The following is a 15,956-nucleotide window of genomic DNA, read 5'->3' as shown; positions in this document are numbered from 1 at the left end:
CTGATGACACTCAACTACTCTTTTCTTTCCCCCATCTCAGCTTATTGTTGGTCCACCTCAAGCTCAACCTCGACAAAACTGAGCTGGTCTTACTTCTGGGAAAGGACTGCCTGCTCCCAGACATCTCCATCACGTTTGACAACTTCACTGTGTCTCAGTCCCAGAGTGCAAAGGCTATGGTCAAACCCTACATCATAACCTGAGCACTTCGTTCCACCACCTCTGGTCTCTTGGCCCTCCCACCCCTATGTGAAGGCAGCTCCCGCTCAGCCCAGTCAAAGCTCCTCTCTGTCCTGGCACCCCAATGGTGGAACAAGCTTCCCCCTAAAGTCAGGACAACGGAGTCCCTGCCCATCTTTCGAAAATGTCTGAAACCCTACCTCTTTGAAGAGTATCTTAAATAACTCTCAAAGCACCTCCGACGCCCTCTATCAAGGAGGGGAGGACACCCTTATGTTCGCCTGTTAACGAATTGATATCTCCTCAACCACTTATCGGTTTCTTGATTGAGGGTGGGGGACAGATTTTTTCTCAAATGAGAGAAGGTCCAGGTCTCCCTTGTAAAAGAGGTCTTCTGACCTAAATTTAAAAAAAACGGATTTCTGCACAATTGCATTATCTACTGGCACTATGTAATGATGATGCTGGGAGACAGGAAGCAGGTGCAGAAGGTGAGTAATTTAATGATAAGAAAAAGGCAGATAAACAAAATAGGAGAAGCTTACTGAACTTACCTACTGTGTCTCCAGGGGTGATGATGATGCGTTACTGGTCATGCTGAACACTATCTAGTAACATTTAGAAAAGGCAAATAGCCTAGTGAAAATTGTAATCATTGACTTCAGTAGCGCATTTAACACCGTCCAACCCCACCTACTGGTGAATAAGCTGGTGAATTTGGGTGTCAACTCTCTACTGATCAAGTGGATTAATAGTTTCCTTGTTAGCCGTACTCAACAAGTGAAGTTTAACTCCACCATCTCTACATCTAGAATGGTGAATACGGGAGCCCCTCAAGGTTGCGTACTTTCACCGACACTGTACACAAACGATTGTCAAGCCTCTGACGCAGCCCAGACATTTTTTTAAATGCAGATGACACCGCTGTTGTGGGTTTCCTCAACCAAGCCTCTCTTCAAGGTATTGACAGAGAAAGGGCAAAATTCATCCAGTGGTGTGCAGTGGTGAAACGCCCCTTCAGTAGACAGAAGGCCTCATCGGATGCAGGACTACACACAACTTACTGGGACTGCCCTTGAAAGGAGAGGTGATGGAGCTGAAGTTTTTACTGAAGTGGCCGTAGAAGTTGGCAAACCCCAAAAAACATTGTAGTCCCTTTACAGTGGTTGGGACTGGCCATGACCTGACTGCCTCAATCTTTCTCTCATCCATCACGACTCCTTACGGGCTGATCCGGTATCCCAAGGAGACAGCGACCTGATGGAACTGGCACTTCTGTGCTTTGACATACAGGTGGTTTTCCAGGAGGCGTCCCAGGTCTACCCGGACGTGGGTGATGTGCTCCTCCAAGGTGGTCGAGTACACCAGGATGTCGTCGATATACACAACCACCTGGCACCCGAGCATGTCCCGGAACACCTCATTCACGAATGCCTGGAACACCGACGGAGCATTGGCTAATCCATAAGACATCACCAAGTACTCGTAGTACCCAGACATTGTGCTGAAGGCCATTTTCCATTCATCCCCCTTCCGGATCAGATTGTAGGCACTCCGCAGGTCCAGTTTAGTAAAAAAAAAACAGGCCGTGGGACCACGGCCGGCACCACACGGGTGAGGGTAGCGGTACTTGGTGGTGATGGAATTGAAGCCCCTGTAGTCGATGCACGGACGTAGACCTCTGTCCTTCTTGGCCACAAAGAAGAAGACTGCCGGTGCAGGGGAGGTGGATGTGGAGATCAAACCCTGTTGGAAAGCCTCCTGGATGTACACCTCCATGGCCTCGGTTTCAGCCACGGACAGAGCGTAGACGCGGCTGTGCGGCAGCGCAGAGCCTGCAAGCAGGTTGATGGCACAGTCCCAGGGACGATAAGGAGGGACACAGGTGGCGTGGATCTTGGGGAAAACCTCCTGGAGATCCTGGTAAATGTCCGGGATGTCAGGCTGGACGGCAACCACAGGACTCTCAACCGACTTGGAACCACAGGGTAAGGGAAAGCAGGTCTTCCGGGTGTCCAGACAGTGATTTTCATCCTTGACCAGGTGATGTTGGGGTCATGACGTTAGAGCCACGGGAGGCCGACAATTACTTTGTGTACGGGTGCGTAGGTGATGAGGAAGGGAAGGCTATCTTGGTGCATGGTGCTGTGATGCGCGTGATAGTGCCGGAACACCAATGGTTGATTATCCAGGGCTTGGACCGGAAAAGGAGAGGAGAGCGGGTACGAGGGGATGTTTAGGGAGGAGGCGAGGGCTGGTCGATAAAATTCCCTGCTGCACTAAAGTTGTAGAAACAGTACATGAGGGACAGCTAGCCAGTGAAATCGAAACCAGGAACGGTTTGGCGGAAAGCCATGATGATGGAATATTCACGCCAAACCCTGGGAGACGGATTATCACGGGGCTGCCCCTCTCTCCCCGTGGACCCCGGTTTAGGCCACACCAGACACCGCAGAAGCAGGTGCCCCTCCTGGCCATAACAGGAACCCCAGCTGTCTCCGATGAAGCATACTCTGCCGTGGAGTGGTGTGTGGCCCCTACCTCCATGGGTTCAGGCTTTGTCTCAGGACGACCAAAGGAGAAGGACGAGAGTGGAAGATGAGGGTGTACTGGAAGATGAGGGTGTACTCCGCAGCGGTCTGGGCTTCAACGCCGGCCCAGTCAGTAGGAAAACAACCGTGGCAACCTTGGACCTCTCGGTGGAGTGAGCTCCTGTCTGATGGGCGAAATAGAGGGAGCCCTGAAGTAGGAAGCCACGCATTTGGATGGAGACCCGTCATACTTGTCCGGGAGTAACAGTTGGGCATCGTTAACCTGGGCGGACTGCTGCGTAGGCTGGGGGCTGGCTCGGGGACGACTCGTGGTAGGAGGCCCTCCGCTAATTGGAGGTGAATCGTCTCGGGTGATGTCGAGGCGGTGGAGAACGCAGAGGACCTCATCCATAGCCGTTCCCAGTTGTGCCAGCTGATCGTGGTGTTGGCAGATTAGGTGTCCCCGTTCGTCGACTGTCTGAGAGATGTTTTCATTTTCTGCTGCTTCCATATTTTCGAGGCAGTATTCTGTAATGATGACGCTGGGAGGCAGGAAGCAGGTGCAGAAGGGGAGTAATTTAATGATAAGAAAAAGGCAGACAAACAAAATAGGTGACGCGTTCTGAATGTGAAAACAAACCAATACTGCCTTATGACTTGGGCTAAATAAAGGGAAAGTAATCAAGGTGATGATGAGGTCCAGGTGTGTGTACTGATGGGGAGCAGGTGTGTGTAACTCTGCACACTGCCCTATCCCATCTGGACAAGAGGAATAACTATGTAAGAATGCTGTTTATTGACTATAGCTCAGCATTCAACACCATAGTACCCTCCAGGCTCATCATTAATCTCGAGGTCCTGGGTCTGAACCCCGCCCTGTGCAACTGGGTCCTGGACTTCCTGGCGGGCTGCTCCCAGGTGGTGAAGGTAGGAAACATCACCTCCACTCCGCTGATCCTCAACACTGGGCCGCATGCTCAGCCCCCTCCTGTACTCCCTGTTCACCCATGACTGCGTGGCCAAAGACACCTCCAACTCAATCATCAAGATTACAGACAATACAACAGTAGTAGGCTTGATTACCAACGATGATGAGACAGCCTATAGGGAGGAGATGAGGGCTCTGGGAGTGTGGTGCCTGGAAAACAACCTTTCACTCAACGTCAACAAGACAAAGAAGATGATAGTGGACTTCAGGAAACAGCAGAGGGTGCACCCCCCTATCTACATCAACAGGACCGCAGTGGAGAAGGTGGAAAGCTTCAAGTTCCTTGGTGTACACATCACTGACAAACTGAAATGGCCCACCCACACAGACAGTGTGCTGAAGAAGGCGCAACAGAGCCTCTTCAACCTCAGGAGGCTAAAGAAATTTCACCTAAAACCCTCACAAACTTTTACAGATGCACATTTGAAAGCATCCTGTCGGGCTGTATCACTGTCTGGCACAGCAACTGCACCGCCCGCACCCGCAAGGCTCTCCAGAGGGTGGTGTGGTCTATCCAACGCATTACCGGGGGCAAACTACCTGCCCTCCAGGACACCTACAGCACCCGATGTCACAGGAAGGCCAAAAAGATCATCAAGGACATCAACCACCCGAGCCACTGCCTGTTCTCCCCGCTATCATCCAGAAGGCGAGGTCAGTACAGGTGCATCAAAGCTGGGACAGAGAGACAGAAGCTGTTTTTCAATCTCAAGGCCATCAGACTGTTAAACAGCCATCACTAGCACATTAGATGCTGCATTCTATAGGCATAGACTAGAAATCACTGGCCACTTTAAGGAATGGAACACTAGTCACTTTAATAATGTTTACATATCTGGCATTACTCATCTCATATGTATATACTGTTTTCTATACTATTCAACAGTATCTTAGTCACTTAATAATGTTTACATATCTTGCATTACTCATCTTAGATGTATATACTGTATTCTATACTATTCTACTTAGTATCTTAGTCCGTTCCGCTGTGATATCGCTCATCCATATGTGTATATAGTCATTATTCATTCCTACTTAGATTTGTGTGTATTGGGTATATGTTGTGTAATTTGTTAGATATTACTTGTTAGATATTACTGCACTGTCGGAGCTAGAAGCACAAGCATTTCGCTACACCCTCAATAACATCTGCTAATCACGTGTATGTGACCAATAAAATTTGATTTTGATTTGATGATTGCCAGGGCCAGTGGTTAGTAGACTGGCAACATCAAGCACACTAAAAGCACTCAGATGTAAGTCAATGAGTTTAAAGGGTTACTTGGAAGGGATTCTGGAACTTTACATTCTAATTCAACTAATTAATCTAACTACATCACATCAAGCTTTTCTTGTAGACATTTACAGGTGGCATGAACCTCACAAGTCAGAACTTGTTAGGTGAAGTTCACGCCGGCATGAGTACTTTTTCAAGGACACCAGCATGGACTGAGCTGCTTGCACAACAACTCTGTTTTCAGTTTGTGTGTATGAGGGTGCCTATGCTATACTGGCTTGTGTTTTAGAGACTGTGGGTCTTCTGTCAAAAGTGACTAAGGATCGAGTGGTTGCTGAATGCAAGGCTATAGTGGTCAGATGAGTCTGTGGCTCTGACATCCAATGTCAAGGTGAGTAGCAGAGGTTTTGGTGCGGGTGACAGAAACTGGATCAGACAAGCACTAAGCAGAGTTAGGGTGCATAAGGTGGATAACTGACGGCATCTTAAAATGCTTATAGAGATCAGCATGTATTGATTCTCAGTCCTGCTTCGCCATCGGAATGTACTGTATGCAATGACGTGGAGACAATAGAGAGGTTGGGAACAGGTTGGAGAGAGGTGAAAACCTTTTCCGATTGCATCCAGGGGTGTCATGCACCCCCAAAATCTGAGGTAGCGCAAAGTAAGTGAGGATGGCTGAGGGGTGGTCTGGAGGGGAGATGATCGTGGACTTCTCCGTAAGTTGGAGAATTTTGAACATTATTCTTCCTGCAATATAGAGCCATAACCATTATGTTAAGTCTAAGTCAAAAATGTAGATTTTCATGCATATCTAAGCATACCTCTTGAGCTGTCTGTATCCTCCTGACTGGTGGTTATTTTTTTAAAGAAACAAAATGCATCTGCTAAAATCTGGGTAAAAGATTAAGAGGAATGTGAGTATTATTCAGAACATTTAGTAATTGCTTGCTTTTCTAAAGTCTACCAACCTTGCCAGCAGGCATACCAGCTAAGATAGTTAGACACAGAGGTGGCACCACATGTCCCAGAGGGGTGTGAAGAAAACAAATCTGGGGCCTGTAGTTTTTCCTGATCTGGTAACTTAACCAGGTAAAACTCTGGACCTTATACAGTATGACACGATTCATCTGTTGAGTTTTTCTAATCAGGTCATATGGTTGAAAAAAAACTCCTGGAAAAACTCCTGGCCTTTGGGAGGATGAAACCATTGTCAAACCGCAGCAACCTTGTACTTGTTCATATTAATTATATTTTAAACAAGGACTAGGGGGGTTTCCTATACACAGACACAGAGAATTAACATGATTGGACAATAAAACTCAGACAACTCAAACAGGGCTGAGCTTGCTTTATGCAGGTTTGCATCGTGTAGTCCTACCCTATGCAACTGTAGGCCTAATAAAACATTTGCTCACAGTCTATGTCAGCTATTGTGTTTAATGATTAATTCCAGTTAATTATTTTGGATTGAACAAATCTAGGTAATTTTTTTATTTTATTTATAAAAAAATTTCATGGTATCCAATTGGTAGTTACAGTCTTGTCCCATTGCTGCAACTCCCGTACGGACTTGAGAGAGGTGAAGGTGTGCCGCCCCATGGGTCTCCCAGTCGCAGCGAGCTGGGACAGAGCCTGGACTCAAACCAGGATCTCTAGTGGCACAGCTATTACTGCGACGTGGTGCCTTAGATCACTGCGCCACTCGGGAGGCCCTAGTCAGCCCAAGTTTAAATATAAACCAAATGTTATCCCATTCACATTCTCTCATAAACAAATGGGATATAAATACACAACGTTACAGCTTCCTTTACTCTGGCCAGAAGGACAGGGTGCATAGTAGGGTAGATAGACTATGCAGCTGCTGTTTCCATGCAATACAACATGTCAGATCACTAATGTCATAGGCTGCTACATTTAGGTAAGAGTTTTTGCTTGTCTCCATCAGGAGTGATGTGTTATCATGCACGCCTTGAGCTTTGTGCCCTGCTCACACAACCTACGATTTCCCTGAATCTAACATGCAAAGAGCCGGACAGAGAAATTGTGAGCGAATGTAACGAATGCGCTGAGAGGCGGGAAGCAAGTTCAGGGAGAGAGTGTTTTAATAAATAAAAAGACACAATGAACACGAAACACAAACAACGCACCAACATGAAAACAGAGTCAATAACACCTGAGGAAAGAACCAAGGGGAGTGGCAGATATAGGAATGATAACCACGGAGGTGATGGAGTCCAGGTGAGTGTCATGAGGCGCAGGTGCGCGAGACGATGGTGACAGGTGTGCCTGATGACATCAGCCATCAGCCTGATGACCTAGAGGCCGGAGCGGGAGTATACGTGACAGCGAGTTGACAATTCATGAGACAAATCCGTCTAAAAAGCAGCACTTTGCTCCTCTTTCTAATAGTTAGCGTCAATATATTTTATTAAGCTAAATTAAAAGTGAGGTGGTGCTGCTATCACATGTTTTCTGGCGGTCCCTGGTTAGACAAGCTAGCTACTCTATCTGGATTGACAGCCTGAAATAGCTTCTTGGTAGCTAGTGAGATTGGGAATATATTTGGGCTAGCTAAAGCCAACTTCATAAAATTGCTAGGTGGCTAGTAGTATTACAGAGAAACAACAAAAAATGTTTTATTATTATTTTAAACAGGAAAATCTGAGGGGCCACGTGCTCCTTAACCCATATGGGCATGACGCCTCCCAGTCAATCTCTACTGTAAGCAAACCTTTGAAGTGTCTGACAAAAGACACTGTCGAGTCATTACTAACAGAGCAACAAACCATGAGGAAAATGTGACTCTCCCCTATGACTAAATACAAGGTTTCTGTCCTCAAAGACTCAGATTAAAGAGATCTATTGGTATATTCCTCATTCCTTTGTCCCTGGAGACAAAGTGGCTTTTTAGAGGTCCGTCAATATAAGCCCCAAATTATGCCAATTAAATCTGCTTAGCTTGTCTACACATGTCCTATACAGAATGGATGAAACTCTAAACTATGCTTTCATAAGTAACATATACAGTCCAAAATTATTGGCACCTTTGATAAAGACTGTATAAAATAAACAATACAAATACTGAAATATATTGTGTGCAAAAAAAAACATATTATTTTAAACTAATACTATAAAAAAGATTTTGTTATAAAAGTAATTTAAAAAATATTTTAAAAAGATTGGTGTCAAAAATGATTGGCACCTCTGTTTTCAATACTTTGTTCACCCCCTTGCAAGGATAACAGCACTTAATCTACAGTATTGGGTTTTATGAGAGTAAAGAACACATTGGGAGGGATCTTAGACCATTCCTCCACATAGAATATTTCCAGATCCTTGATATCCTTCGGTCTGCAATTATAGACTGTCTTTTTCAATTCAAACCACAGGTTTTCAATAGGGTTCAAGTCCGGAGACTGAGATGGCCATTGCAAAATGTTGATTTTGTGGGCAATTAACAATTTCCTTGTGGATTGTGACGTGTGCTTGGGGTCATTGTCTTGCTGGAAGATCCACTTGCGGCCAAGTTTCAGCCTCCTGGCAGAGGCAACCAGGTTTTTTGCAAAAATCTCTTACGACTTGGTGGAATTCATTATGCCATTGACTTTAACAAGGACCCCAGGACCAGCGGAAGCAAAACAGTTCCATAACATCAAAGATCCACCCCCATATTTTACACTAGGTATAAGGTTATTTTCTGCATATGCATCCTTTTTTCGAAGCCAAAGAGCTTTATTTTCGTTTCATCTGACCATAAAACCCAGTTCTAATCCAATGCTGTTTAGCAAACTCCAGGCGTTTACATTTGTTGGTTGCTCTCAATAAAGGCTTTTTTATGGCAACCCTAGTAGCCTTTTGGCATGCAGGTGTTGTCTAATTGTAGATTTGGAGGCTTGGTGACCCCAAAATGTGACCAAGTTCTGTAATTCTCCAACTGGGGCCCTTAGACATTTCTTTGCCTCTTGAAACATCTTCCTCACTGTACTTGGGGACAAGATACACTTGGGTCCTCTACCAGGTAAGTTTACCACTGTTGCAGTGGTTTTAAACTTCTTAATTGTTGCCCTAATAATGGTAAATTGTATATTTGGGTTTTATGTTGTTTTTTGTACCCATGGCCTGATTCATGAAAGTCCTTGCTTTTCCCCATGGTGATGGATGACAAATGGATTTTATTCTTATTCTTATTTTTGAATACTTTTTTATACATGAAAGCCCACAATACAGTTGAGACTCAATACAGCTGAGATTCACTTTTTTTAAAGTAGAATGTTAATGCAGATTGCATTTTGTTTGATTTTATATGAATCGTGGGGGGGAGGTTCGCTATTTATATTCTTTATGTTATAGAGTCCTTTTTGCTGATCTTTTTCAAGGCTGCCAAAAATTGGCGAAGTGACTGTACATTAGTCTAAATGCCAAGAGTGCTTGTTTTGGGTGTTGTAAATTTTTTCCGACTGCACTGTAAAGTCTTCACTGTTATGACCAAACAGAGAAGAAAGGTAGACTGTCTATGCCCAGTCTTGGAAAAGCCAACACAAATAGCATTCCTCCCTCCTGCTGGTAACAACTGTTCAGGGTGAGGGAAAATGTATCCTTTATCCTCCATTGATCCACCATTGTTTGTGGTATAACATAGTAGGGAGGAAAGACATTGCTTGTATAACAGCAGCAGACGCAGTCATCTCATGTTCCGTCTGCATTATCAAGTTGCATCAACATAAGCTCTTGTTTGTGTTGTTTGTTTTAACATTTAACAATGTGTAGTAGGTTGCAGGAACATGTTTTTATTTATTTAGCAGACACTCTTATCCAGCATCTTACCCAGTGTCAGCTAATGTGGCTAAATAATTAACTACTGGTGAAGTAATGCACTTAAGGTGTCCATGTGTCCCAGCAGAAGCAGTTCGGAACAGTTTGTGCATATATTGTGACAACATTTTGTGACGTTTTTGTTTGTTTTGGAAATTAATGACATACTTCTTGAATTATCTTAGATTAATTCTGATAATTTTTAGGAAGTGTATACTGGCTACTGCGTCTCAAAATGGACAAACAGTCCTATTGCAGCCTTTTTCTCATTTTTCAAGTGAAGGTCTTTTAAGTGAGTATGGGGGCACACTCCTTCAGTTCAGCCAGCTACGTGCAGGCTAGAGCGCGTTTTGTGCGAATTCTTCTCTAAATTGACAATATTTGTAGGGGTAGATGTATTTTTCGCTAGGGAAAATATATAATTTTATTTATTCATTGTTTTATTATATGTTGAAAGCAAGCAATAGGCTAAATAAATTAACGGTGTAGTCCAGGCACACATTTGCTAGAGAAAGCATGTGTTTGAATCTGGTCCGCTAATGCCCTTTGAATTTATGGAATAAGTACACATTTACATTTACGTCATTTAGCAGACGCTCTTATCCAGAGCGACTTACAAATTGGTGCATTCACCTTATGATATCCAGTGGAACAACCACTTTACAATAGTACATCTATATCTTTTTTGGGGGGGAGGGTGGGGGGGGGTTAGAAGGATTACATAGTCCTATCCCAGGTATTCCTTAAAGAGGTGGGGTTTAGTTACATAGATTTATATTATTATATCGTCGTTGTCGGAAGAAAACCTCCGAACCAAATGTTGTGAAGGCTGATACTGTTGTTTCCCCTTTACGTCTGTCAGTGGTTTAAAGTACTTAAGTAAAAATACTTTCAAGTACAGTCGTGGCCAAAAATGTTGAGAATGACACAAATATGAATTTCCACAAAGTTTGCTGCTTCAGTGTCTTTTGATATTTTGTCAGATGTTACTATTGAATACTGAAGTATAATTACAAGCATTTCACAAGTGTCAAAGCCTTTTATTGACAATTACATGAAGTTGATGCAAAGAGTTAATATTTGCAGTGTTGACCCTTCTTTTTCAAGACCTCTGCAACCGGCCTGGGATGCTGTCAATGAACTTCTGGGCCACATCCTGACTGATTGCAGCCCGTTCTTGCATAATCAATGCTTGGAGTTTGTCAGAATTTGTGGGTTTTGTGGGTTGTCCACCCGCCTCTTGAGGATTGACCACACGTTCTCAATGGGATTAAGGTCTGGGGAGATTACTGGCCATGCACCCAAAATATCAATGTTTTGTTCCCCGAGCCACTTAGTTATCACTTTTGCCTTATGCCAAGGTGCTCCATCATGCTGGAAAAGGCATTGTTTATCACCAAACTTTTCCTGGATGGTTGGGAGAAGTTGCTCTCGGAGGATGTGTTGGTACCATTCTTTATTCATGGCTGTGTTCTTAGGCAAAATTGTGAGTGAGCCCACTCCCTTGGCTGAGAAGCAACCCCACACATGAATGGTCTCAGGATGCTTTACTGTTGGCATGACACAGGACTGATGGTAGCGCTCACCTTGTCTTCTCCGGACAAGCTTTTTTCCGGATGCCCCAAACAATCGGAAAGGGCATTCATCAGAGAAAATGACTTTACCCCAGTCCACAGCAGTCCAATCCCTGTACCTTTTGCAGAATATCAGTCTGTCCCTGATGTTTTCCTGGAGAGAAGTGGCTTCTTTGCTGCCCTTCTTGACACCAGGCCATCCTCCAAAAGTCTTCGCCTCACTGTGCATGCAGATGCATTCACACCTGCCTGCTGCCATTCCTGAGCAAGCTCTGTACTGGTGGTGCCCCGATCCCGCAGCTGAATCAACTTTAGGAGACGGTCCTGGCGCTTGCTGGACTTTCTTGGGCGCCCTGAAGCCTTCTTCACAACAATTGAACCGCTCTCCTTGAAGTTCTTGATGATCCGATAAATGGTTGATTTAGGTGCAATCTTACTGGCAGCAATATCTTTGCCTGTGAAGCCCTTTTTGTGCAAAGCAATGATGACGGCACGTGTTTCCTTGCAGGTAACCATGATTGACAGAGGAAGAACAATGATTCCAAGCACCACCCTCCTTTTGAAGCTTCCAGTCTGTTATTCGAACGCCTTGTCCTCGTCAACACTCACACCTGTGTTAAAACCTGTTGGGGCTAGAGGGCAGTATTTTCACGGCCGGATAAAAAACGTACCCGATTTAAACTGATTACTACTCTTGCCCAGAAACGAGAATATGCATATAATTAGTAGATTTGGATAGAAAACACTCTAAAGTTTCTAAAACTGTTTGAATGGTGTCTGTGAGTATAACAGAACTCATATGGCAGGCCAAAACCTGAGAAGATTCCATGCAGGAAGTGCCCTGTCTGACAATTTGTTGTCCTTCTGTTGCATCTCTATCGACATCACAGCATCTGTGCTGTTACGTGACACTTTCTAAGGCTTCCATTGGCCCTCTAAAGCATTCAGAAAGCGGAATGACGTGTCTCCTGTCTCTGGGCAAAGTACAGCAGCAGAGTTTGTAAGTGGCCTGCCTGGGGACAGTGAGACTGAGATGCGCGTTCACGAGACTTCTCCATTTTTTTCTTTCAGTCTTTGAATGAGTACAACGTTGTCCGGTTGGAATATTATCGCTATTTTACGAGAAAAATAGCATAAAAATGTATTTTAAACAGCGTTTGACATGCTTCTAAGTACGGTAACCCTTCGGATAGTAACCTGAACGCACAAACAAAATGGAGGTATTTGGATATAACTATGGATTATTTGGAACCAAAACAACATTTGTTGTTGAAGTAGAAGTCCTGGGAGTGCATTCTGACGAAGAACAACAAAGATAATCCAATTTTTCTAATAGTAATTCTGAGTTTAGGTTGCCCCAAACTTGGTGGGTGTCAAATTAGCTAGCCTGTGATGGCCGAGCTATGTACTCAGAATATTGCAAAATGTGCTTTCGCCAAAAAGCTATTTTAAAATCTGACATAGCGTTTGCTTAAAGGAGTTCTGTATCTATAATTCTTAAAATAATTGTTATGTATTTTGTCAACGTTTATCATGAGTAATTTAGTAAATTCACCGGAAGTTTTCGGTGGGTATGCTAGTCCTGAACATCACATGCTAATGCAAAAAGCTGGTTTTTGATATAAATATGAACTTGATTGAACAAAACATGCATGTATTGTATAACATAATGTCCTAGGAGTGTCATCGGATGAAGATCGTCAAAGGTTAGTGCTGCATTTAGCTGTGGTTTTGGTTTTTGTGACATATATGCTTGCTTTGAAAATGGCTGTGTGATTATTTTTGGCAGGGTACTTTCCTGACATAATCTAATGTTTTGTTTTCGCTGTAAAGCCTTTTTGAAATCGGACAACGTGGTTGGATTAACGAGAGTCTTATCTTTCAAATGGTGTAAAATAGTCATATGTTTGAGAAATTGAAGTTATAGCATTTTTTAGGTATTTGTATTTCGCGCCATGTGATTCCACTGGCTGTTGACTAGGGTGGGACGCAAACATCCCACTGGCCCAGAGAGGTTAACAAGAGAATCACTGACATGATGTCAGCTGGTCCTTTTGTGGCAGGGATGAAACCAGTGGAATGTTTTTTGGGGATTCAGTTCATTTGCATGGTAAATAGGGACTTTGCAATTAATTGCAATTCATCTGATCACTCTTCATAACATTCTGGAGTATATGCAAATTGCCATCATACAAACTGAGGCAGCAGACTTTGTGAAAATTAATATTTGTGTCATTCTCAAAACTTTTGGCCACTACTGTACTACTTAAGTACTTTTTGGGGGGTATCTGTACATTACTTTACTATTTAGATTTTTCAGATCTTTTACTTTTACTCCACTACATTCCTAAAGAAAATAATTTACTTTTTACTCCATACATTTTCCCTGACATCCAAAAGTACTTGCGACATTTTGAATGCTTAGCAGGACAGGAAAATGGTCCAATTCACACACTTATCAAGAGAGCATCCCTGGTCATCCCCACAAATGCTTAATTTGTCAATCATGTCTGAGTGTTGGAGTGTGCCCCTGGCTATACGTAAATTTAAAAAAACAAGAACATGATGCTGCCGTCCAACCGGCCTCACAACTGCAAGCCATGTGTATGGTGTCGTGTGAGCGAGCGGTTTTCTGATGTCAACATTGTGAACAGAGTGCCCCGTGGTGGCGGTGGGGTTATGGTATGGGCAGGCAGGCAGAAGCTACGGACAACAAACACGATTGCATTTTATTGATGACAATTTTGAATGCACAGAGAAACCGTGACGAGGCCCAATGTTGTGACATTCATCTGCCGCCATCCCCTCATGTTTCAGCATGATAATGCATGGCCCCAATGTCGCAAGGACCTGTACACAAAGCTGAAAATGTCCCAGTTCTTCCATGGCCTGTATACTCACTAGACATGTCACCCATTGAGCATTTTTGGGATGCTCTGGATCTACGTGTATGACAGCGTGTTCCAGTTCCTGCCAATATCCAGAAACTTCGCAACAGCCATTGAAGAGGAGTGGGACAACATTCCACAGGCCACAATCAATAGCCTGATCAACTCTATGCGAAAGATGTGTTGCGGTGCATGAGGCAAATAGTGGTCACACCAGATACTGACTGGTTTTCTGATCCACGCCACTACATTTTTGTTATAAGGTACATGTACCTTTTTATGAAATTGTGCACATTGATAGATATTCAGTCAACATTGAATGACCGTAATTGAAACTGTACTGCCTACGGACTTTGTTTGATGTTAATCTTCATTGGAGACTACGTGTGCTGGGAGACATCTGCAAGATGGTGCTGGAAGGCTTTAATAATAAATTAATGTCAAATCAATTGCACTGAGTGGTTGTCCTTTTGTTGTGCTGTCACAGTTTGCCATATGGTGTAAAAAATGACCTAACTAAATGTGTAACTAGTACTTAAGTAGTTTTCTGACCAGATACTTTTTTACTCTTACTTGAGTAGTTTCTTAAGAAGGCTAATTTTAATTTAGTAAATTACAATCTAAGTAACTCAAGTACAGATTTTCTATAATCTACACACCTCTGCATATTATACATAGCCTAACTATAAATGGAGGAAAGTTTATCGTTCTACAGGCCTAAATCTGTAAATCAACTGATGGCCAAAATCAGCTCACCAATTTAGCCAGGGAAACACTAACAGTAGATTATCGACTGTGACGTGGCCTTTAAATTATTCCATTTGCAGAACATATTCATCTGGAATTAGAAAAACTAGTGTGTCACACCTTTGTTCATTAAAGAGGTTGAAAGTAAAAGATTGTGTGCCAGGCACAGTTCTGACTGAAACACAGCTTGAGAGAATTGTCCACAGAAATTGTTAACTGTTCCAACCTAATGGCTGCAATATGTTCCCAGTTACAACTGTATTTAGTTTGAATTTGCTCCTGATATGGGCATTGAAAAGTAGCTTTAGTAGCCATTTGTTTACATGCTCACGTTACTGGTAGGATGTGAACCCCAGTTTCCTACTCCAGAACCACACGTCTTAACCATTAGACAAAACAAAATATTTACTCTTTGGCCAAGGGTGGTTTTAAGTCAAAGGCAGTGCTACTTCATCACTAGAGGACTTTAACTCACCTCTGTTACACTTATCCTAGAAATGTTTTTTTTTAAATGTAGCCTAAATGGCTGCTGTGTTTCCCTCTGTTCTCATTGTAATATCCTGTGTGTTACTATCAAATATTTTGGTTTTCAGGAGATCCAGGGCCAGAAGTATAGGCAAGAAATATATGACTTTTAAAAGGCGATGACTCTTTGTAGGTTAAAGGTTAGCAAAATAGTGGTACAGTCTGCAGCCTTTTAGTAAAATGACTGACACGGCCCCCAGGGTCCAAATCTGTGGGGGTTCCCTGTCTAAATCTCTTCAAGGTACCTAAATTTACCTCTGTGCCAAAATTGGTGTGTTCATCTCAAAATAAGACTTCTGAACTGTAAATTGTATTAATGTCTGTGGACATTTCCTAGGGCCAAATCTGGGGGGGCTCCACATCTACATCTTCTCAGGGTCCATAAACCGACCTCTGTTTAAAATTGTACCTCTCTCCTGAACTGTAAAATAATGGTAGGCCAACCGTTGGTGGTCATTTTGAAAAATGGCT

This window comes from Salmo trutta, chromosome 36, assembly GCF_901001165.1.
Source record: "Salmo trutta chromosome 36, fSalTru1.1, whole genome shotgun sequence".
NCBI classification, from domain to species: Eukaryota; Metazoa; Chordata; class Actinopteri; order Salmoniformes; family Salmonidae; genus Salmo; species Salmo trutta.
The sequence above is the reverse complement of the archived record's forward strand: the minus strand, read 5'-3'. Positions refer to the sequence as shown.